Raw genomic sequence first — 25,374 nt, 5'->3', positions numbered from 1 at the left:
CCTGATCGAGTAATTCTGCGTCCCCCAGCCCCTGTCTGTGCTTGGTTGAGGACCCTGTTCGCACCAGGTCACCTGGGTCCCCATGGTCACTGTCAGCAGACTGGCCAGCTTGTGCCAGCTTTAGCAGGTCCTCATGTGAACTGCCTCCCTCCAAGCCCAACATCAAAGTACAATTCTTTCACCAGTATGAAGAGCACATTTTTGAGGGATAAATTTACAGTTTCATTTCTTAAATTAGTTAGTAAATTATAGCTGTGAATTGTCATGATAAAAACTTCAGAGTGGAGGAGTAGTGTTTCCTTAATTGTCACAAGCTAATTAGAGAAGTCCAGAGGGAATCTGAAAATAAATAAATAAATAAAGGCTCCAGCCCAGAAAAGGACAAATAAGAGGTCACACCAGGCTGTGGAAATGAGAATTTATCTAGCAGTTTGAATAGAGAAAAATGGAGAAAGTTAACCAGCATATGCTGGATTCAGAAGAAACTGACTCAGTACAATAAGGGTCATTTTTGTTATATCTGCTGCTGTTAACTAAGTAAAACTAAGCCATTTAATCCCAGAAAAATATCTTATACTAAATGAATAAATAAAGACTATCATGCATAAGGATAGATGAACAGAACAACAGAACAGAAGCGAGAATCCAGAAATAACCCCTGGCATTCAGGGACAATAGATTTTCAGCAGAGGAGCCAAGATCATTCAATGAGAAGAGCTTTCTTTTAGCGAATAATACAGGAGCAAATGAATATTCATGGTCTGAATGCTGAAGTTGAGCTGCATGTGGTGGTGCATGTTTATCATCCCAGCAAACAGAAAGGCGAGGCCAGAGCTGTGAGTTCAAGGCCAGCCTAGGCCCTGTACCTAACTTTGAGATCATTCAGGACTACACAGCAAGATTCGGTCTCCAAAAAAAGTCACCAATGAAGTTAGGTCCCTTATTACCCCCGCCACACACACACACACACACACACACACACACACACACACAGCTGGGCCCCTGGGATTACACCTATGGGTCTTAGCTATGCAAGGCAGAAATTATTTCAAATCACTCTTTTTTCACAGTTTCTATATGAAAGTGATCACTAAACTCTCGGGACTCTACTTTCTAAGGATCATTCCATAGACTATGAATGCACCTAGTTTTATTCAGCCTCGGCTCCCCACCATGCATTCCCAGGAGATACGGGTAGAACTCACCACATTCATTGTGAAAATCTGAACCTTTTCCAACTTCCGGACTCTTTGATCTGCAAGTGCAGCAACCCGTGGTGCGGTGCGGAGTAGATGCCGGGTGGGTGCTGGCAGAGGTACGCGTGTGGACTCACAGTTAAAGTCCGTTGGCCTCAGTTCGCTTGCAGTGGATCCCTGCTGACCTCTGACGGTCAGCCCCGGCCTTTCTTGATGTTAGTGTCACCCATCTGCTCTCTCCAGTCCTTGTTTTGCAGCAATGAAGATGGAAACTGACAAACAGCAAACGGCAAGCAAGCGTGGGAAAGAGCCGCGTGTGGGCTTATTGAAAGAACTCTTTCACTTATCAGAACTAATAAAAGAGACTCTGCCAGTAGGAGAGGGGGTTCAGTAAGGAGGACACCGTGGACGTTTAGTCTTATAATCCACAAACGAGCCCCCAAACTCGAGTTCAAAAAATGAGGCAAAAACATATTTTAAAAAGCAGCGCTGATTTACTTTATCCTGGGCCCAGCCACACAGTGCAGTTGGAGATTGCAAAAGCTGTGTGTCTTGCTTCTCTATATTTTTTACCTTTAAGTACATATCACAATTTACAAAGTAAGGAGTTCGTGAATGTGGATCAGGAAATCTGTTAATGAGGAAGACCTTTGTTTTCCTCAGCAGAGAACAGAGGAGTCTGGCAGTAATTAACAACCTTTTGTTACCTTATTTTAGCAATAGTTAACATATCAATTAGGTCGCCCAGAGGGAGAATGGAGAAGAAAAACATATACAGAACAGTTAGGGTCACGTTACAGGTATTTTGGTATAGTACAAATATGGCGAAGCTCTTTTCTCTAGTGTACAACATTTAGGTCCTCTGGGTTTTACAGATTTGGGACTGCTATACAGGACAGAAGGCAGGGGTGGCCCTGCTGCAGCAGGCCTTGGCTGTCTGGAGGGCAGGCAGTACTCCAACTGCATCTCTCTTGCTCTCAGTTCCCCTAGTGGGTTAAGGACAACTTATTCTCTCGCATTTCACGAGGCCTTGATGGCCCACTTTATTATGCTAACTCACTCAGGCCCCTACTTTTAGTGTAATTTAAATTCCTGTTTAAGACCTGTGACCTCGCTGCCTAACTTCCCTGATCTGGCTTCATTAGCAGCAAGGGAAATGCACACACTGAAGTGTGAAGACCCACAGGATTTTTCTGTGCAACTGACCATCTGCAGCACTGCCAGGGGTTCTGGGGTGTCCTCGGTTCATCCAAAGTACTCACATAAAACGTGGTCCTGCACTACCAGGGCATGGATAGTGTGCTAGGACCAGCCTGCTCCAACAGCCCCACTTAGGTCGATTTGAGGTCCATCTAAAATAATAAAACATATTTGATCTCCCAGCTTTCATTTTGTAAGGTTTTTGGATTGTGGTTCTGATAACGCATGTGTTTAAAAGGGAGGAGTTAGAAGAATTAGCAGCTTCACAACCCACTCTCCTCTCGGGAGGGGAATCAGACGGGCCGTTTCACAAATCAGAGATCTGTCTGACACAGCAGAGCTACACTCTCGGCAGGCACTGGTCACACATTCAGGGCACCCCTAGGGTCTGCGTAGGAAAGGGCCCATTTTTCATGCTAGGAGTAGAGGGCCAGACAAAAAGAGAAGCTCCCATATTTCTTTCAAGCTGAAATCCCAGCAGGTGTTTTGTTGTCCACACAGGATTCATTAGCACTAAGTTCAGGGGCTCCATGTCCTCAGTCACCTGCTGTTGTCCCAGAGACTCATTTTCCAGGATTGTTCACTGCGTGGCTGTAGAGTTAACTCACTGCCACTGAGGCGCACAGCGCCTGCCTGGCAAGCGTGAGGTCCTGAGTTCAATCCCTGGTACAGAGACAAAGAAGGAAGGAAGAAAGAGAGACAGAGAAAGATGAAAGGTTACTCACTGCAAATATGACCCTGAGCCGCAGCCCAGGAAAACAGCAGTCAAGGCTTGCATTCCTGATAATCCAATGGCACTGTGCGAGGAAATTCCGGCCCTGAGGACCACCTCTCCCAACAACCACTGTCAGATTTGGCAAAAGATTTGGTGGTATGAACTACAAGGTAACACTGGACTTCAGATGCAGGAAGAGAATATAGGTTATTGGGTTTTTACCAACCTATCTAGCTCTTTCTGGAAAAGACTGAACTCATTATTCAGAAGAGATGAATAAATTATGTCTTAAAGTAAATTTAATACAAATGTACACTTTTTTTGAACCAATCCTTAGTCATTTCGATTCTCAATTTTTTCTGTTTCATTAAAGAGCTCTTCACTTCTTCCCTTGCCAAATGGCTTCAATAACCAGTCCCCTGGGTGGATTCTGAGATGGAAGAGTTTTCAGCCTATCTCTTCATATAAGAGAAAATATTTTTCCTTATAGATCCCCAGCTTCGTCAGACAAAATACGCAGTTCCCCATCCCTTCAATGCTGGGTTTGTTTCCTGTGTTTGGAGTGCATTAGTCAGTGTTCTACTAGAGAAACAGATGCAACACAAGACGTATGAATGTATAAGAAATTACAAGCTTGGCTTGTGATGGGGAGTCGCAGAGCTGGATGACAGAGTGTGCAGAGGGGGTCTCACACTGGAGACCGAAGGACCCAGTCCAAGGCCTGGAGCTCACTGGTGTCCCGTGCACATCTGTATCAGGAGACCAATGGGTCTGCAGTGGGAGGCTGGACGGTCCAAGGGGGAAGCCGAAGAGTCTGTGCTAGAAGCCAGGAGATGACGACCACAGGTGAGGACTGGAGCTCCCCCGAAGAACAGAAGCCAGTCTGTCCTTCCTCATCTCCCTTTTATACCATCCAGGGAATGAGCCACCCTAGGGCAGGTCCTCTACACCTGAGGGTGTAGAACTGCTAGGCTGATTTAGTTAAGTTTCTAAACTTCTCAAATTGTGGCAAAAACAGAAGATTGTGGGCCAGGGGATTTAACTCAGAGGCACAAGTTCCTGCCTGGCAAGTGCGAGGTCATGACTTCAATCCCCAGTACACCTCCACCCAAAATAAACCCCAGAAGATTGTGGTCTCAGAGGCCATCTTTATACTGGGGATTAAGCATTGAATTATATCTTTGCCTTGTTTCTTCTTGTCAATTACAAAAAGCATTCATGGGATGCCATTTTGGATCAACCAGTTCGTAGGGTGGAAGATAATATTGATGAGATAGCAATGCTACCTACAAATTCAGTGCAAAGGGGCCTGGGGATTTAGCTCAGCGGCATAAGCATCTGCCTGGCAAGCTCGAGGTTGTGAGTTCAATCCCCAGTACAAAAAAAAAAAAAAAAAAAACACAATTTCAGTGCAAAACTTCTGAAAATCCTGAGCACATTTGTTGAAGAAATGGAGAACCTTCTCTTCAAATTTGCATGGAATCTGAAAGAACACAAACAGCTAAAATAATCTTGCAAAAGCAAACAGAGCTGGAGGATTCATACTTCCTAGATTTGAAACTTGTTGTAAAACTATACTGCAGTAATCAAGCCGTGTGATACTAGCATACAGATAGACTGGAGTAACGGAAAAGAGAACTCAAAAACAGGTCCCTACATAGAGCTCAGATGACTTTGATAATGCACTGAATGTACTACTAAACCCCAGAGCCAGTAGCTAAGCTCCAACTCAGAAGCACAGAAAGAATCCAGATAGATGTTTCTGCAACAAAGATATAAAACTGACCAATGGGCACAGGAGTAGACAGGCAATGCATGAATCAAAACTGCACCGAGACACCGCTTCACACCCACCAGGTGGCCACGATCTTTAAAACCCAGCAGGCAGCATTGAGCATTGGGGAGGCACTGTAACTGGGGAGGGTAAAATGGTGGTCACTGTGAAAATCCCCGAAAAGATTAAAAATAGGATTACTACTTCCTTACGGCCCAGCTATGCCACGTCAGGGTACACACAGAAAGATTGAAAACAGAGTCTCGGAGAAATGCTTGCACACCAACATTTATAACAGCAACACTCACAATAACTAAAGTCCAGGTGCAACCCAAGTGTCCACTGACAGATGAGAGGACAAGCAAAACGGGTGCATATGTTCAATGCAAAATCATCCAGCTACAGGAGGAGGGAGCTCTGACACGCGCTGACATGCATCAGGGTGACCTGAGTGGGGATGTCCCGCGAGCTGAAACAATCAGCCAAGGAAAACACTGCCGGCTTCCATTTGTACAGGCACTCAGTGTAGTCAAAACCAGAGGCCACGGGTGAAGGGTGACCATGGGAGCTGGGCCCTGGGGCAGTGGGGGTTGAAGGGTACAGAACCTCGAGAACCTCGGTGGTGGGGGAGGAGCGCGCTGAGTGGGGGTTGGGGTTGGCTGCGCAGCGCTGAGTGGGGGTTGGGGTTGGCTGCGCAGCGCTGAGTGTGTTCACTGCCACAGAGCGCACACCGACCCGGCCACCCTGGAAATTCTACTTGGTGCACATTTCACCAGTGAAGCATTCTGCGAGTCTTCACTGAGCGCAGACCAGCGCCTACCAGAGGCCTCTCCATCGCGTGTGCCACTGAACGGGGTCTGAGGCGCTCCAAGCGGAGATGAACGTGGTCCCTCTCCAAAGTCAGTCCTTCCCTTTTCATTGTTGACTCAGAGTGACCCTTGCTATTACTGCTCTCAGTTTCATATTTTTACGGCCACCTCTTGACAACATGGTCATTTCAGATGTCCCAGGCCACAGCAGGTGAGCTGAAGGCAGTCAGAGCAAACAGCATTCTGTTTGGGGCCCTTTGGGAAACGGTCCTGTTACCAGAAATACCTTCCTAATTCATGGCACAAATGGCCACCCACCTTCCCTGGCCTCAGAGAAAAACACAAGTCCCTTTCTGCCCCCTTGTGCTCCCCTCCCTCCACCTCCTTCTTACTCTTTCTCTCCTTCTCCTCCTCAACTCCCTTCCCTTCTCCCTCCCTCTCTTACTCCTGGCCCCTGAGTGCACAGCCTAGGGAAGAAGCCAAACACACAACTGCATAAATAACCACATGATCACTGCTCTGAGAAAGGCTGCAGGGAGGCTCCAGGAAAATGACACCTATGGGCGACCATGAGGAGAGCTTTCCGCACCCTCTCTCCCAGGCACTGCGGAGCTTCCTGACGAAGGGCCATGCAGGTTCTAACAGGAAGCAGCGACCAGCAAGCAGAGAAGAAAGAGGACCAAGATGGTGAGAATAACAGCACTCCAAACAGAGGAGTCGGATTCGTGACGATCCAGGGCGGGACTCCATCAGGCGGACAGAGAGACAGACAGAGACTTAGAGAGAGACACAGACACAGACATAGACAGAGACAAGAGAATAAGGAGGCATCCCATAATGACCAAAGGGGAGGATGGCAGAAGGTGAGGCCAGGGGAGAAGCTATTTGTCCTATCAAACTGGTCTTTGTGTTCCTTAGCTTGCTGTAACCATAACACAGTACCGGAGATAAAGGGAGACCTCTGCTCTGCTCTGGCATGGCAGTTCCAAGCCATGGCTGCCTGACTGTACCCACGGCCTGTGACGAGGCAGTGAGGCCATGGGAACCCACTGTGGAGCAGGATGGTTCTGCTTACAACTGGAGGTAGAGAGAGGTGAGGGGCTGAGGGGCTCTCGGTCCGATCAAAGGCCCTCCCCAGGTGACCCACAGTCCCCACAGGACCCTGACTCCCACTAGCTCACTTCAGCATCTTTCGGGTCCCCTCTGGCTCCAAGGGCCATTGTCCTGATGCTGAGTATGGTGCTTAGAGAGCTGCACAGGGCAGGGGAGGTTTCATTCAGAAATTCTACTGCAAAATGCACAGGACAGAGAGAAAAATGGCAAGTCTCACTGTGTCTCACGCTCCCACGGGAGTCTTCGTCTGTACATAGGGGCTTTGGCCTAAAACTCCCAGAAGAGTCACAGATGAATGTACCCCAGCACAAAGGGGTCGTGTGGATATTTAGACAATAAAACAAAAGCCCATCTTTAAATCGGGTTAGAGGGACGTCTTAGATACATAGCTGCGAGTGTGCACTCAAATATTAGGTCTCAGACTGAACTCATTCCTAACTGTCCTCAGAGTTGATCTCAGAATGCAAAACTTACAGTGAAAGCATTCTCTCTGCTTCAAGAAATCCAAATGGAATACCTAAAAGGACAGTGTTAAAATCCCCAGCCAGTGGGAGCCAGAAGTAAAAGATGTTAGAAAAAAAGAAATATCCAGGCTGTGGGCGTAACCATGACTTTGGAACCCAAGTGACACTGGGGTCCTGTGAAGCTGGGGGGACAATGCCGAGGGTAATCCGCCCCCATGGGGCTTTCCATGAGGCCAAGTCCGCTGGCCACCCAGGCGTCTTGGTCATCAGCAGAACTTGCTTTTCCATATCAGGACCCTCGGATGTGGACGGGGCAGGGCAGCAGAGCTGTGTGCCCTTGGACAGACAGACAGACACATTCAGCCTATCCTCACTCCTCCAAACCAAGACATTGCCCTAAGGTGTTTGTGAGAGTGTGTGTGTGTGTGTGTGTGTGTGTGTGTGTGTGTGTGTGATGAAGACTAAGCAAAGTCCAGGCTGAGTGGCCAAATGTCACCCTCCATCTTTACTGTTTGCCAATGCACCTCACACAGCTGGGTAGATGGACAAGGCTTTCTTCTTCCCAAGTGGACATGGGATGGGGACAAGCCCATGGTTCCCTGACTCAGTCTTCCGCCGAGTGTCCTGTGATTGCTCACACTGGTGCCCTGTGGAAACGAGCAGGTCTTCAACAGTGAGGGCAAGGATATCTGACAGGCACCTCCATACAGCACGGTAAATGTGTCACTGGGTTGGCCCACATCTCAGGAGATACCCTGGCTGCATTGTGAGGCATCTGAATGAGCACCCCCGATAGAAGGCAGTGCCACCAGCCACAGAGGCCCTGGCTGAGGGTGCAGCTTCTCCAGGCAGAGCTCAGGGAGTGAGAAGCAGGGCTGCAGAGACCAGTACACCACCTCCATGGGCAAAGAGGAGGCAACTCCCATGCCCAGGTGCCAACGTGATGAGACCACAGTAAACAGGAAGAGGGTACTTCCTCTGATTTTCAGTATGGAAGATGTTATGGTTTAGATGCTGATGTCCCCTCAAAGCCTTGTGCACTCACACGCGGGGTTCGGGGAGGTAACTGGATGGGGTGCTGCACTCTCTGGTAGATGGATTCATTCCCTGATGAGTTCATTGCTAAATGTGCTGCCAAGGGGTGGAGCCTGGTGGGAAGTGGGGTCGCTGGGGTGCAACCTGAAGGGTTTATCTCTCTCCCCAGCTCCTCCTCTAGTTCTCTGCTTCCTGGCCACCATGAGGTGAGCAGTTTTCCTCCAACGCACCCCTCTGCCCTGCCGTGCTGCCGTCCTGCCGTCCTGCCATCCTGCCAAGCCAGCAGACAGTGAAATCACAAGGTAAAGTAAGTCCTCCTTTAAGTCGTGGGTGGCGAGTATCTTGTCCCAGTGACAAGAAAGTGACTAAGACAGAAGAGAATCACTACTAACTCAGAAGACAGAATAGGAATTATGATGTTTGATTTTCTAACATGCAAACAGCTTTCTTTCTTGTTTTAAAAATAATGGCTATTCACTGGAGCAGGGGTCTGTCACCTGTGGAGCGTGACACTAATTTTGTCATAAAGGGACAGAAACATGGGTCCATCAGGCTCACGTTTATTCTTTAAAATATTTCTATGGATGAATTTTTAATTTTAATTTTATGGGTTTTATTATATTAAAAAATGAGTAATTAGCAGGAAAATCACACAAATAATGTACTGCATTTTTAATATTTACTTTTTACCATAGATTGTTTTTGGTGTACAAAGTCTAAAAAAGAGCAACACAAACAAATTTATATGTGAACTACAATGAAAATACCAATATCACTTTACAAAAAAGTAACCAATTATCACAGTCCAGGCATTCTTCACACATGACAGCAGCACACTCTGTACACACTATCACTTACACTAACAGCACGTATGTTTTGCTTTTCAGGCCTTTCTGTGGGACATACTTGATATCTCAGTGGTCTTCTGTTTTGTCAAGAAGTTCTTAATATACTACAGTATATAAAATCAATAGGAATATAAAATATCAATAAAATAAAGTATTATATTCTTACTATGCACTGTGCATTTAGAATAGACACCAACATTTTCACATTAGCTGTGTACTTCCTTACAAAACCTAAAAGATAACCTCAGAAATAAATTCCTATATGAAATACAGTGAAAATACCAATAGAACTCTGCCATGAAAATAAGCTTTGCTTCAGTCATCACACCTAAGGTAGTCTTCACACAAGGCACCACAAGTTCCATGCTTATGTCTCGCTTACATGACCCACACATATGTTTTGCTTTGCTGTCCTTCCTTGTAAGGTGCAGTTGATATCTTTTTGTTTGTTTGTTTGTTTTCCTGTTGTCACAGTAGGTCTTTGTGATGCTGTGCCTGCCTGTTCACCTGTCAGCTCACCAGCGTGCTCCACAATTTTTTTGCATAGTTCCCCAGCTAGAAACATTTTGTTCTTCCTTTGCTGTCAATGATCTCTTATGAATTCCAGTCCCAATCCTTTAAGAAAATTTCTCCATGGTAATTTTCACCTGTCACTGTCTTTGTAAACTATCAAACTATTTATGCCACACATCTTTATGAACCAGTAAAACACAACCAATGCTTCATATTTCAAGTGACATCACACTTGCTGTATCAACAACTTCTCCTCTGCGTTTGGTTTTGTTGTACAAAGTGTCCGTCTCAGGCTTCCATTTTGTCAAGGTTTCCCTATTAATATCTTCATCATGGTGAAATGCTGACATTAGTAGTACCAGTGTGGTTTCCTTTGCCATATATAATGCCAATGTAAATCTTCCTGAAATCCAAAAACAGTACTATACAGTTCTCTGTTTTCAAATTGCAGCACTGCATTTGGAATTCCTGCTTTGTCCCTGCACACAGTTCCTGTGCTAGTCAACTTGTGCTCTGTTAGCAAATGTGACATCAGATGAAAACTGGGGAACCAATTGTTGAAAGTCACAGCTGATGAGTTTGGGAGGTGGGAGCAGCAGGTCTGTCTACAGAACCACTTGGTTTATTACTATGTGAATAAGGACCTGGTGGCTGAGCTCCAGGATACATGTCCAAACTGAAAACATAGTCTTCACATCTACAAGGGCATAAATTTTTATGCCATATTGTGACCCATTGCTCTTTCATAAGAGCTTTTGCATTCCTGCAGTTACCATGAGAAATCCCTGATGAATGTAGAAGGCCTACAAATGCTTTCAGTTCAGCTGGTGAGATGTCATAATAAATACATATTTAATATGAATATTGGTGCACACAGAATGTTTCACTTGCATTTCAGCCTTTATGTATGTTGGCATCTTGTAACATTTCATTTGCTACAATTTCCAACATTGAATGGCAGTGTTGACATCCTATTCAATATCTTTTACACCGGCCAAGATCACTGTATTTTTGGACCTAGTTCTAACATTAGATCATTCCATTTTTTGTGTGGTCATTTTGCCTAGTCAAGCATTTAAATGAATCAAATATGTACTCACATTGCTGTTTTCTTTGTCATAGGAATCAGAATATCTGTGTGTGGGTCAATCCTTGCTCCATTTCATCATCACAGGAACTATGCCTCACATGGCCAATGTCAAAGTCATCATCATCGTCGTCGTCGTCACTGTCTTCTAGCCACACCACTCATCTGCTATGAAAGTATGTATTTTACCATAATGGCTCATCTTTATCATCCATGCATGAGTAATCTGATGATTCACTTTTAACCTTCTCCAAAACTTGCAAATCTGGTTTTTCACATACCATTGTACTGAACTGGGCTACTCTATCTGAAAAATAGAAAGAAAAAATTTTTTAAGAAATCCTGGAGTAGTGTGGGTCTACTGGACCCTCTGTGATGCTCCATTAAACATACACAAAACCAGTTAGACAGCATAACAAAGGTAAACATCCCATTATATCACTTTTGTACACATGCACACACCTTGCCTTTCATCATACCAAGTGGGTAAATGTTGGAGACTGCTGTACAGGGTTAAATGCTGAATACAAGGACCTCTGGCTCTGTTGAAAAAGAGTGTGTTGTGTGTGGTGTCAAAATAACACCACAACTGACGCAGCCAAGGATATGGGCTGCTGACCCCCACTATTCCAGAGCAATAAAGCTGCTAACTTTAGAAATCAGTCCTCTTAACTGACAAAATTTATTTCTTGTAGAATTCTTTGAACTAACTTCCTGAAGTCTTGCTCAGTTCCCACCTTGCCCTGGTATTCCCTTCCTTTGTTTGAAAACCAAATAAATACGGCTGTCTGGTAGAGCTCTTTGTCTTTACTCCTGAGAGAGAGAGTTCTGACCTCCCGGGATGTTCCAAAAATCATACTACTGCTCCCTTTATTTAAGCTACTTACCATCCACTCATTTGGAGATTGGAGGTAAGCCAAGACTCTGATAGGTAAACACACAGATTGCCTCCTGTATCCTTCAGGGAAAGGTCCCAAGATGCACAGCCAGTTACTATTACACTAAAGCACAAACTTACAGTAGAAAAGTAAGGATGGGTCTATTAGATCCAGTGTTAGGTTCTGCGAGTCCAAAGTCTAAGGAAAAACTAAAATCACGCAGAGATCTACCACATAATGACAAGCATGTTCAGCGTGGTGGGGGATGTCTTTCCAGACCACTGGCCACATGAGTCTACACACACACCGGCATAAATATGCACACACCTTAAATAGGCTCATGTTCAATATGTGGTCTCACAAAGTATTTTCTCAGTACTGTAGATTTATAGAAATGTGTCAACCAGCACTTTAAGTAAATAAATAAAATGACATTTCTGTCTTTTGTTCTATTATCTTTACCTGTTATAACTTAGCCAGTCTCTGAACAGTGGTAGGACTAGTTTTGCTTTTATTTATAGTTTTAAATTTATCTGAACACTCCTGAGGAAAATCTTGGCAGGAGAGCTGTGGGACTGAAGGGTGGCTCACATCTAAACGTACTTGACTGAGCCATACATGGCCTGGCTCCAAGAGGCCCTGTCCCTGCACATCCCCCTGGCTGATGGAGCCCCTTGAGGGACCCTCCATAGCCTGGCTGGGTCCATCCTGACCCAGTCAGGGCAGATGTTTCCACCTGGCCCTGCTTGCTGTGCCAAAGACCTCACACAGGAGCACAGAGGCCCTGCCAGAGCCAGATGACACCTCCTTCCAAGCCAGGGACCTCACAGGGCTGTCACCAGGTCACCAAGCCCCACAGGAAGCATTGTAGTGAGAGGCTGGGGGCCATCCCCTAGTTCTACTGCAGATTAGCAGTTCTTGGCTGGAGAGGTCCTCCCTGGGGGTCATCTAGAACATCTGAGACATTTCAGGTCGTCCCAAGGTCTCATGTGTGGTCTCATCCAGATAGATGACTGTGCCAATGTACAACAATGCACAAAACAGCCACGGCCCCTTGTGTCATGGGGTTTGTGGTTAAGTGAGACAGATGACACTCATATTGCCTTGAGACAATCAACTTCCTGCCAACTAGGAAGACTGAGGCGCTCAGCACAGTAGATGCCACTAGGGCTCGAATTCTTGGTATTCACCACTTGGTGGGAAAAGCCCTGGTTCTGAATAACAGCCTAATCCCAGTCCTCAGGCTCGACTCTCAAGACCTCATCACCTCCCAAATGGGGATTAGGATTTCACTAAGGTCTGAGCCATGGCAGACCCATGGGCGTGCATCTGGCTATTCATTCCCCACCAAAGCTCCCTCTCCAGTTAGCAGCCGCCTGCCAACAGAAAGGGTTCTGGAGGCTCTCCTATGACTAAGGTCGATTGTACAGGAAGTCAGGGTGCCTTCCCTACTCTGACCGCCTCAATTGGGGTCTCCATTACTTAACTTACTCGATAAAATAATCTGCTCTCTTGGGTCAGATACACAATTTAAAACCGTAAGAAACCAAAAATAGAGATTATGGAGTACAAAAATTCTTTGTTAATATTTTTGCCAAATTTAGAAATGTTTTGCAAGTATATGGAAAATATTTTTCTCATTAAAATTATATATATATATATATATATATATATATTTATATTTGTATGTGTGTGTTTGTGAGACAGGGTCTCATTATGCTGTTCAGGATAGACTTGAGCTCACTTTGTAACCCAGGCTGGTCTCAAACTCTCAATGATCCTCCTGCCTCAGCCTCCCAAGTGCTGAGATTACAGGCATGTACCACCACATTCTGCTTAAAATGATGTATAATTTTGAATTAAAGTTAGTTGTGCTTTTCATGTAAAAGATAAGAAAGTTTAATTGTCTGTACACAATTTGAACATTTAACTACATTTCATTTATGACATTTATAATCATGTATTATCTGTATTAGCTAAATATAGGAGGTTATTCTCTCAGGCATTGATATGTTTATGAACATCATTGTTTTTTAATGTACACAAAGGTGTTTAAGAAGTATAAGGTAATTCAATTTATAATTGCAATTAGTTATTTAGAGGAAACTTTAATTTTATTGCATTATTAATGTATATGGAAAAGTAACTGCGTGTGTAAGTATTCAATGTCACCACTGCTACTTTGGGATTCTATATACATTATATGCATTAACATGCCTTGATTTCAAATTATTGAACAACAAAAATAAACTACAATTTAAACATTTTAAATCTATGTACCATGACCTGTGAAGGTATTAACTTTACAAATAATAGTTTCCCTGTCCTCCACTTTAGTAATGGATCCCAAGGGAATGACACCAATATGGTCCATGGTACGAATCTTATGTTTTCTGCAGCTCTCCCTCCTTCTATATATGTTAACTTCCTTGTCCAACGTTCTTTCTATTAAAAACAATCCTGTGATACACATTAGAGTCTAGTTACTATTTAAAATTATCTTGCTAAAATAAACTGTCATTAAAATGTGTATGAACAGGATACAACATAAACATAAAAGTTGGTGTTACAAAGAACAAAAAGGTGATCGGGGTTGCAAAGTGAGCATAAGTATAACTGACTTTTGGGGGGTGTTTGTTTGTTTTTGTTTTTTTGTCTTTTTGAGACAGGATCTCGCTGTGCAGTTCATCCTGGCCTTGGGCTCACTTTGTAGCCCAGGCTGATCTCAAACTTGCAGCAATCCTCCTGCCTCAGCCTCCAGAGTATTGGGATTACAGGTGTGCACCACCATGCCCAGCTCTATAACTGATTCTTTAAAAGGTTAATGAAGGAGCTGGGGATTTAGCTCAGTGGCATAAGCACCTGCCTTGCAAGTGCAGGGTCATGAGATCCCTGGTACCAGTAAAAAAAAAAGTTAACGATAAAAGATTTCAAAGAGATGTACTAAAATGACATCAAGGATTTCATTTAGTGACAAGGTAAGTCGATGCTTTTCTTCTCTAACTTTCAGTGCTCAGCTATTGCACTGTAGGTGGCATTATTCTTCCAATGGCGAGAATGAGGAAACCTGGCTCCTCAATGCGGGAAGCAGCCGTGAAGAAGGCACCCCTCCTCCCATCGGTTTGGCTCTGCCTGGTGCGCTGGTGCCCAGCACCGAGCCTCCTGCTGCTCTGACCTCCACAATTAGGATCCAGCTCCACCTCAGCCAGGGGCCGAGGTCACCAGACTCGGGTGCCACCACAGTCCCCACAGGAGGACCAGGTGCCATAGTGCGTCACCTCAAAGCACTTCAATGTCTGAACGGGCACAGGCCAGCCGCTCGCCATCGATGGCCCACGCTGGGCCTGCCAGGGTCACTCTAGGCTGCTAGTCACACCCGGCATGTGAAGCCACAAAGGGGGACAGCTCACAGCACGCCAACCTCAGAGCACCGAAGCTCCTCCTCAGCTTTGCCCCATCACGGATGGCAGTGTCTGCCCTCTTGGAGAGAGGCCTCTGCATGAAGCTCACACGCTCACAACCACGTCCGGCCTCGGGTGTGGGCTGGACATGCCTGAGTCATAACAAAAAGCATTTAAGTAAAGGAAATGTTGTTACTTGTGTACACTGGTTCTATCATGTATTTTACATGCAGCCCAAAACAACTGCTCTTCTCGCACACACCTATTATTTCCAGTACTCTGGAGGCTGAGGCAGGAGGGTCGCTGCGAGTCTGAGGCCATCCTGGGCTACAAAGTGAATCAAGGCCAGCCTGAACTGCATAACAAAACCCTGTTGAAAAAGACTAAACAAATATTTTTTAAACAGTTTTTAAAAAATGAGCTGGAGATGTAGCTCAGTTACAGGCCCTTAATTCAACTCCCAATACTGAAAAAAAGGTGTTGTAGTAATGTGTGAACACTGGGCTTTGGCTGCATTGCGGTAGCTGTGTCAGCTGGACATGCAGAGAAGCAGAGCCCCCAGTGGGAAACAGACCGACCTTTCAAGGAGCTGCAGGCCAAGGCAGGAGGACAGCAGAGATGCACGGAGTTTGGTGCCGCTGAAGAACAGAGTGTGGCGTCGAGAAACCTGCAGGCTGTGTGGTTGATTCCTGATCTCCCCCACAATTTCCCACGTTTTGTGCTCATAGATAAGGTTTTTGGAAGAAGACTGAACTATGGAGATGCTTTAGCCAACTAGCTGTTAGCAGGCAGAGCTGGTTCAGACCAGGTGGGTCAACCCCGGGGCTGTGAACCGGAAGTGCTTAATTTCCCTTCCGGGTCACCCGCTCCCTTCTTTAAATTGTGGATGGCAGGCATTTTGCCGCAGTGACAGGGAAAATGACTAAGACTGTATTCACAAGCACACACATAAATTGCAAATGTGTCACTAGGGTACTCTTGGTATCACCACAAAAAAGAAAGATTTAATCTCCTCTCAACAGTTCATACACTTCCTTGTCTTTTCAAAGAGGCAACCATGTTTACTCTACTTGTTCCCCATCTTTCTGAGCAAACAGTTGTGATTTTAAATACCTCGAATGATGAGGAACAAAAGAAAGAAAACCCTGAAATGTGAATGTTTATCATAGAAGTAGTGGAGGAAGCCTAATGTTCCAACTTCGTGGATTCAGTTATCTGTGACTGAGAAGAAACAGCTGTCTTTGGGCAGATGCATTGCCCAGAGCTGGGAAGCAGGATCTCTGTCTCTTTTTCTCAAGCAACCACTCAGCAGTGTGTGACCTGAGCAAGCTCGTTCCATCTCCACAAATCCAGCACACTGCCTGTCCAGTGCAGCCGTGCAGGGGGGCCTCCTGCTCCCTCAGTTTCTGTTACTCTAATGAAGCTGTCAGGGAGGAAGAGCCTGTTCATCAAGCTGTAAGGCACCCCCCAACTCCCTCTAGATCCAAGACTACATCTCTAGATGCCAGCTAGATGCATCTGCTTCAGGTACCTGAAATCAACATGCTTAAAACTGAATTCATCATCCTCCCACCAGACAAAAAACCAAATGTTCCTCATCCTGAGTTGTCTCTCTTATAGAGTAATCTCCATGAGCCCTGTCTTCCAAACTCCAGAACCGCTTTCCAGCCACTGCTTCTTCCCCCACTTTGACCTAGCTGGTTACGGCCTTCTGCGAACGCCACACTGTGGTGTTGTCTCCCTGGCTCACTGTCCCCCTCCACGCTCCACCCTGCCTGTCATCTGAAATCATAAGGTTTCTGTGGCCTCGCTGCCTCTGCTGTCCCCAGCTGCAGATCATCTCCATGGTGCTAGTGCAGTTAGCCATCAGGGCAACTAAAGAAAGGCTTGAGTCTACTGCCGTGATATAAATAGTGTTTGAGCCTTGCTAGTAGGACAGAGGCAACTTCCTTCACTTGGAACATGGACAGCTTACAGTGAGGACCCAGTGGTGTAGTCAAAGACCTAGTTCTTTCCATTCCCACCTTGCCATTCTCTGGGCCCCCTCGCCTCTCATTTCCCCTGTACCATACCTGAAAATCTAGACATGTGAATCTAACAACATCCAAGGGGCAGCAGGGACTCCATTAGATACAGTAGTCTGCTTAGAGATGGAGGGATTGGGGCTGGGGATTTAGCTCAGCGGCATAAGTACCTGCCTTGCAAACAGGTGGTTGTGAGTTCGATCCCTGGTACCGGTAAAAAAAAAAAAAAAAAAAAAAAAAAGAGAGAGAGAGAGAGATGGAGGGATCTATTCTCAGAAACCCACTGACAACCTTGTCTGTGTCCACTGGCCAGATCCCTCCTTGCCCATGAATAAACCAAACTCAGACAAGGGCTTAGACCTCTAGAAGCTTCTTTGGTACCAGGTTAAGGCCACTCCTTCAGAAAACCCTTGAGGTATCATTTTTCATGAATTTGGTCTTTTTCCACAGTTCCTGGCACAGAGCTCCTGATACCCTTAAAATTTCCTGATGGGTGGGTTCACAGCAGCTGGAGTAACTAAGACACTGGTGTAAATTCAGTGAAAGCATTTAGATTGAAGGTAAAATCTTCCAATACATCACTTCCCCGTGCTACCTCTGAAATAAAATTAACATGTAAAGAAGTTTCTATTAAAAATAACAGAATAATTCTCCAGAATAAGAAATGTGGAAAAGACCATAATACTGCACTTGCTAAATGTTTTTCCTGTGGTTTTGAACAATTTATGTTTACTTTCTCTTCCTAACTCTCGGTCCAGCGCATTAAAAACAGGCATCTTGCTTCACGGAGCCCCTCAGTGACGGAAATGCAGGGGCTCTGCCCTTTCACCCAGGCGCCACCGTGAGAGCTAGGAAGCTCTGCCCACAGTGGGCAAACCCTGTCCAGAGACTGACTATGGCAGAAGAAAGCTCCCTTCCTCTCTGAGTCCTCTGGGTTAGAGCCAAATGTCTCTGTGAATCACAGGCCTTCCGGCCACCTGGGAGGTATCACTCCTCAGTCAACTTTGCTGAAAGTCAGCACCAGGATGCAGGACAAATTTCCTCTCTTGCTGTGGGCAGAGGAAAGGAGGAGACAGCAGCTGGGCAGCTGAGAGGCCAGAGCCAGAGATTTCCAGTGCTAGGGGCAAACTGAGCTATGGTCTCAACTGCAGAGCACTGGAGAATGATGGAAAGTGTATTTTGCTGCTGGTGTTAGAAAGACCTATGCCACTCAAACCAGCCAAGACAGGACGGGAGCAGCCAGGCTCGCCTGCCTAAAATCCAAAAGAGGAACTTCAGAAGTACATGCCCTCTGAGAGACAAATGGGTAAAATTATTTCCCACTTGGCAAAATGCAGGGGAAAAGGCATTTCAGAGTCATCTGACCCAACTGCCTGTGAGAATGGCAGTCGCAGGTTCTTCTGCCTGGCTCGTCCTGCACTGCGCGGCTTCTGTGCCCATGAGCCCTCTGGAGCTCATTAAGCGCCTCACATACCTCAGAGTAGGCCAGCAGAGTCAAAGACAGCCGTCTTCCAGTTCTGGGAGCGCAGAACTGCAGAACTGCATCACTGGCCCTAAGGCGGGCGCCAGGTCACAGGTCCCCACACCTGTCTGGAGCTGAAGAGACCACGTGGGGCCTCTTGTCAAAATCTGCAGCTTTATCAGCAGGAAAAGCACCATGACAGTGTGAGGCTCTAGGGCAGGACCTGAGATGGAGGGAAACAGAGCCACCTAGATACAGCCCTGTCCCTGTGACCCTCTGCCATGTCTTTCTTGCACTACCTGGGACCTTGAAATATTTGGCTACAGATGTCTTTTTCATATCTCAAAATCTGCAAATGCCAAGAGAACAAGTTGACAGGTTTTCCAGCCAAGAAACTCCATATTTTAGCAGGTATAAAACCTTTGCAGAAAGCCTGAGATGCTTGTGAATGGCCATGAAGGCCGCCTCGTGCTGTGTGGAGTGGGGAGACCCTGCCTTTAACAAGAGCTGACACTTTAAACCCCAAGTTGAAAGGGGCCCTTGTCTGCTCCTGTCTGCCTTTCTGAACTTCAGCTTCTCCTGCCGTCCAGCGCCCCTGAACCCATGTGTCCCCTCCAGGTCTACAGTGCTACTACATGGGGCACAGGACAACAGCCAGGGTACATCCAGCCAGCAGCAGTGTCCCCTCACACGTGGCAGAGAATGCGACCCTCAACCCAAGCCCAGAGGCCCCGAGCTGCCTGCGCGTGACTCAAGGAGGCAGCTGCAGAGAAGCAGCCTGACCCAGGAAGGTGGCAGCCAGGGCGCAGCAAAGAGGCAGACTCCCAAGTGTCCACGCAAGGCTCTTAATGATGGTGGGCTTGATCGTTGCCACCACAATGCAGACGAGCTGCTTCCTTTCCATGGCACTGGCCATCGGTCCCTGTGTCCACTTCACCCTGCAGACTGCACTTCCCTAACCCCTTTTCCTCGGAGAGTTCCTGGATGAGAACCTTGTGCTGGATTTCACACAGGTTCTTGTCCTTGGGAGATGTAGAAAGGAGGAGAGGAGACCTTGGGTGTGATTTGACCTCCATCCCACACCCACCAAAGTGGCCCCTGCGCCACCCTGGGCTGGGCTAAGTATGTCCAAGCAATTCCCTGGAGCTTCCTCTGGTGGAGTCGGAGAATTTGGGGGTCATTTGTGCTGTCCAGAGGCCATTTCTCTGACATGTATGATCGGTTTGTATGATCCTCAGAAAGCTGGGCACAGATCCCCAGTAAATCCTTCACAGCTGTGAAACTCGGAGAAGCGAGACTCATTCACCTGGAGGCTTGTTTATTTCACAAGTATCCATGTGCCTGTGGTGGGCACCTGGCCTTGGGTGGACACAGCAGGCAAGAAGCCTGGGCTCGTGAGCATCTATTACATGCTAAAGACAAATAATGAGCAAGAAACATGCACGTGCTTTTTAGTGGCAGATCGTGATGTGCGCCTACAGGGGACTGAAGATGGAGTCACAGTCACCAGCTCACTGGTGCTGGCGTCACTGGAGGCACTGGACAGAAATGGTGTGGGCAGCGTTGCAGTGGATGCGAGAAAGTGTGAGGCAGCTGTGCTCTGTCTGCTTCAACAGGCCCTGCAAGGTGCAGGTGTACGGAAGCCACCAAACTCCAATTACAAAGGGTGACGAGGGCAGACTCATGTGTGACGGAGAACAGGGAGAGTGGGCGAGAGGATGAGGAGCGCCGTGCAGTCACATCTGCCACTTCCCGCACGGTGCTGGAGGGCTCCTCTCCTGAGCGCTTCCATTGTGCTATTGTTTGTACCTCCGTGCCCTAAATGTTTACCTTTTGTCTTAGTCACTTGACTTGTTGCTGTGACACAATACCTGACATCCACAGAGTGAAAGAGGAGAGGTTTACATTGACTCACGGTTTTTTAGAGGTTTCACTCCATAGTTGGCTGGCTCCAAGGCACTGCAGAGGAGCAACAGTCCTCGGCATGGTGGCGGGAAGCAGAGAACAAGGAGGAGGGAGGTGGAGGCTCCCTGGCCCTACCTCTGGGACCTCCTCTCCAGTCAGGCTCCACCTCCCACATCACGTTTAGCAATCGGGTCATCAGTGTGTTAATTCACTGAGCATCACACCCACAATCCAGTCACCTCCCAAAGCCCCACCTGTGAGCGCAGGAGGCTCTGGGGGACATCTAGATACAAACCATAACTCCTTTGACATCATTTTGACTTTGAGGAAAAGCCAGCAGGTACTTGTTGCCAGCTCTGCTGAATAAGGGGATAAGGACACATTACAACATTTTTGTTTCACGGAAGTGTCCATAACTGTTTAGAAGGGATTCAGGGCATAGGTCCCAATAAGAAAACACTCACAAAAGAGGACTTCCCAAAGGGCCTCAGAAAGTGATGAGGTGGGCATTAATCCTGTTTGCTGCTCCAATGCACAGCCATGTATCTTTTACTGTAATAATCTTTTTAGACTTTTATTTAAAGCTCACTGTATTTTTGATCGTGCTGTGTACGTGGCCTCAGACACAGGGAGGCCTAGAGATTTGCTGGCAGAATGATACAGGGTAAATTCTGTTCTTATCGTCACTATTTGCCCTGTGAAATAAAACACGGAGTCCTCAGCATGAAGTGAGAAAGCAGCGTGCCAAATTTGCAAAAGGAGGAAATAAGGAACAGAAAAATGAGGAAAGCACAGTGGCGAATCATGTGGTTATAAATCTGAAGAGAAACCCTGTGTTTCCCAGCAACATTCAGCTGCACAAGAGCTGAAGAACAGAGTGGGGAGAGCCTTGGGCTGCACCACAGTCTGTGCACCTCCGAGAAGCACAACACAGGGAACAGGGCCGGAACTGAGGGCTCTCAGACAGAACCTCAGAATGAAGTCAGTTTGGAAGGTGACCACAGGGAAGACTGCTGGATTCATAGAGCGGTAGTATCAAAGAATGCTCAGAATGGAAATTCCAAAGAAATCTCACCCGAAAAGATACCTGGTCACAGAAGATGCCAGTGACCAGCACTCCAGGGCCAGGGGACAGATGGTGAGTGGGTGGTCAGTGGTTGGGGCTCAGGTGGGATTCCCTCCACTGTTGAGGCAGAGGGAGTGAAGCAGGGCCCTGGAGGAAGGAAGGAGCCAGGCTCTGATCCTGTTTTGAAGAGCCAGGAAGACCACGCACCACCCCAAGCCTTGGGGTTAGGGTAGAGGAGACACCGTGGTGACTCAGTGAGAAGTGCACCCTCGGGGTACAGAGGTTGACAGCAGGCACAGAGGGACAGGGGTGAGGGACTCACCTGTTGGGGGGGGGGCCTCTTTCCTTGGTCAACTTAAAACAGCAGCTCCGAGCTCCTTCTGCCCAGGCCTGACCGAGGTTTCATGTCCATCTCTGCCGAGTCCAGACTCAGGAAGGTCCAGCAACGTCCCCTCTCTGTGCTTTTCCACCACCACCCTGACATCCAGGGCCCCATGGCCCTCAGTCCCTGAGTGCCCTTGTCACTCAGAGTGATGCGTGACCGTGCTCCAGCCCAGGTGGAGTCTTCCCCGCCATGGTAACCAAGACAAGACTCAGTTTCTCCTGGATGCCAGCCCTGCCATCCAGAAGGGGGACAGCACAGAGCTGGGTGTGTGACTCCTGGGGACAACAGGTGACCAGGTGATTTGGAAGTACACGACAGGGCCAGGGGTCAGTGGGGACTTGCTCCTGGAGGCCCCAGCTTTTGCCTGAGGTAAATGGGGGGAGCAGAGTGAGAAGGATGGGGTTGATGGATGAGACTGAGCACCACCCCAGGACCACTCATGGGGTGCTGTGGAGGTCTGGAGGCTTCCACAGAGGAAGCCATGGTGTGCGCTCCCCAGGAGCACAGGGTCAGTCACAGCTGTGGGGAGCTCTCTGGGGTGTAGGAACAGCTCTGCAGATGCAGACAGTGAGGTGAGGGGCCCCAGCGAGCAGGCTGTGGGGGCAGTACCCAGAGACCTGGAATGCCTTCACCCACTGGCCCAGCTGCATGTCACTTCTGTCCTGTGTGGGCCACTCCAAGGCCACCTCCACGCCTGTCTCCAGACACACCGAGACCTTGGTCTCCAGTTGCCCACACACACATCAGGCCTCGGGACATTCCTCCCCTGTGAAGAAAGATGATTTTCTTTCCTGTGGGTAACAGAGGGGAGACCACACTCCGGGACTCCCAAGGGGGCTCCAGGCGGCCTCCACCAGTGTGCAGCAGGGGCTATGTCCTCCCCGCCCACCTGCCCAGCACAGGGACCAGTACGTGGCATGTGATACAGTCACATAGCTGCTGCCTTTGTCCTCCAAGCATTTTTATAGGCCATTGGGAAAGGAAAACTATTTCCCCCAGTCTGTATTACTAAGATTCTAAGAGATTTCCACTCAAAAGCCCTTTCTACCACGACAAGGATTATTGTAGCAACAGTTCTAAGCTCTGTCTCTGCTGGCTCAAGTCATGACCTAGGTCTACAACGTCCCCCAGAAGCCACATGAGCACAAGCAGGGCTTTTGGAAGGTGCCTGGGCCGCGGTGCTGTGAAGGAGCATGGCGTGACTTGATCCTGGTAGTGGGGCCTGGTTAGAAGAGGCAGCCACCCTGGCATCTCCTCTCTGGCTCCTGCCTTCATTCTCCGCTTGCTGATCACCATGAGCTGATCGGTTTTCCTCCCCGACACCCTTCCACCATGTCCTCCTGCCTCGGGCTCGGCAATTATGTGCTGAATCCTCCAAAACCTGAGCAGACATAAACCTCTCCTCCTGTAAGGTGCAGGTGTCAAGTTTGTGTCTCAGGGGCAAGAAAAGTGACTGAGAGGTGCATTTCTGGGAGAACAGAGCTGAGCTCTGACTGATGGAATCTGACAGACCAGAGGCTGCGCTTTACTACAAAAAACAGTCCCTAGGCCCCAGTGCAGGAAACAGGCCAAAGGTCACTGTGGTGTTGTTGCTCATGCCCTGTGGTCAGGGACAATGTGTCCAACTGTCCCCCTAAGGTATGGCAGTCCTGTGAACAGCCCACCTCTCTCTGGGCCTTGCCCAGCAGCTTATCAGCTGGTCCATTAGCATCATTTTTATGACTGTAGAAATGACAGCAGGGGTTCCCACCACAGCCCCGCACTAACTCAGGCCTCCAGCACAACTTACCAGGAGCAGCACTCACAGGGCTATGGGCCACCTGCCTGGAGGGAGAAACCAGAGCTACAGGTCCCATTTAGCTGGTTGCTTTGATGATTTTTCTAGTCCTAAAACTCCTAGAAAATAGAAGTAAACAGCAACTCCATTCTGCCCCCAGGACCATGCTCTCCAGAGCACACCTTTCTCAATGTCCTTTCGCACAAGACTCCACAGGCTTTGAAGGCAGAGCCTCTGAGGGCTCTTCATCACCCCTCCAGTAGGCAAAGTGCCTCGCAGGTAGCTGATGCTCGGTGGGTGACTTGCTGATGACATCACTCACAAGTAGACACAAGCCCGCAGTCACCAGCCACACCCCTGTGATGCCAGCTCCCCAGGCCATGCCATCACACACGAGTGTCTTGGGGGCTGAGAGGAGATTTGAATTCCCAGTGTGTTCTGCTCCTCAGCTGCTGTCTGCGGAGCTCAGCGCTTTAGAACCAGATAGATCATATCTCTGGCCCATTTAATTGAACATAAAAAGCAAGGTCACTGCAGCTCTTTGGTCCCTGCGCCTTTAGAGGGAATATTTATCTCCTCTATCACCTACTGCCTCCCAATAAAACAAATGGCATTAGCAGGTCTTCGATCTTCTCATTGAGGCAGGCATATGGCCCGAGACCAGGCAGAGACACGGAGTTTCCAGCAAGACAGATGACCCAAGACCGCTGCAGACGCTGCTCTCCCTTCCCATACACAGAAAACTGTTCTTCAGGGAGAAAAGGAAAAAATAGATTCCGGTCCCATTTCACTTGATCTCCTCTGCTTGTCAGCAAGCCTGCACCTGGTCCCAGCCACAGCCATGCTGCCGGGCACTGAGGAGGTGTTTGCACAGGAGGAAGAAGCAGGACACCTTCACAAAAGGAAGCCAGCCGGCCAATGTCAGACACTCTGCTCGGCTGCCCCGGGGCCTTTGAGTTTGACCCTGGCTGCTGCGCATCTTCCCAAGCTCCCAGGATCTGACAGACTCTAGCCATCCCGGTCAAGATAAGCAGCCTCACTGACCGAGACTCAAGTAAGCCAAAAACACCCTGATGTGCTTTCCCTGTTCACACTTGCTGGGTTTCCCAGGAGGCTTGGTCCTGATGTAGCCAATGTCAGAGGTGGAGCCTAAGGAAAAGGCTGCACAATGAGGGCCTCTCCTCCCCCTGGGCTGAGCATGCATAGGTTCATAACTGAGGGGCTGTCGGGAGGAGGGCCAGCGACAGAAAGCAGGTCACCAGCAGTGTGCCTTCTCCTCTCCCCCTCTCCCTCCGCAGTTCCTCCCTCTTCCTCTTCCTGAGCCTCTGCCTCTCTTTCTGCTTCCTAGCCACCAAGAGGTAATCAACAGGGGGCTGGGGATTTAGCTCAGCGGCATAAGCACCTGCCTTGCAAGCAGGCAGTCGTGAGTTCGATCCCTGGTACCGGTAAAAACGAAAAAGACAAAAAAAAAAAAAAAAAAAAAAGAGGTAATCAACTTTCCTCCACCATGTCCTTCTGCCATGATGTTTCTGCCTTGGACCCAGCTGACCATGGACTGAACCCTCTGAAAACATGAGCCAAATAAATCTTTCCTTGTAGGCTGATCATATCAGAATTTCATACAGCAATGCCAACCCGACCTACACAGTACTGGAGAACACACACTGCTGTGGATAACATTATTGAGCAGTAATTTGTAGAATATGCTGGGATCTCACGCAG

At 47.7% G+C, this 25,374-nt stretch overlaps 1 long non-coding RNA gene across 1 annotated transcript; it reads right to left on the bottom strand.

Annotated features, from left to right (window-relative positions):
- Positions 1-1,711: 1,711 nt before the first annotated feature.
- LOC134473102 (uncharacterized) lies at positions 1,712-15,840 on the bottom strand. The gene is made up of 3 exons (XR_010043213.1): positions 15,612-15,840; positions 10,768-11,061; positions 1,712-3,059 (listed from the first exon to the last, which is right to left on the bottom strand). It is a non-coding gene; the product is annotated as an uncharacterized LOC134473102 (long non-coding RNA).
- Between the last annotated feature and the right edge of the window lie 9,534 nt (positions 15,841-25,374).

Source organism: Cavia porcellus, unplaced genomic scaffold, assembly GCF_034190915.1.
Source record: "Cavia porcellus strain 051 isolate PalLab524CR breed Dunkin Hartley unplaced genomic scaffold, mCavPor4.1 scaffold_26, whole genome shotgun sequence".
NCBI classification, from domain to species: Eukaryota; Metazoa; Chordata; class Mammalia; order Rodentia; family Caviidae; genus Cavia; species Cavia porcellus.
This window is presented reverse-complemented; position numbering and strand designations above follow the sequence as displayed.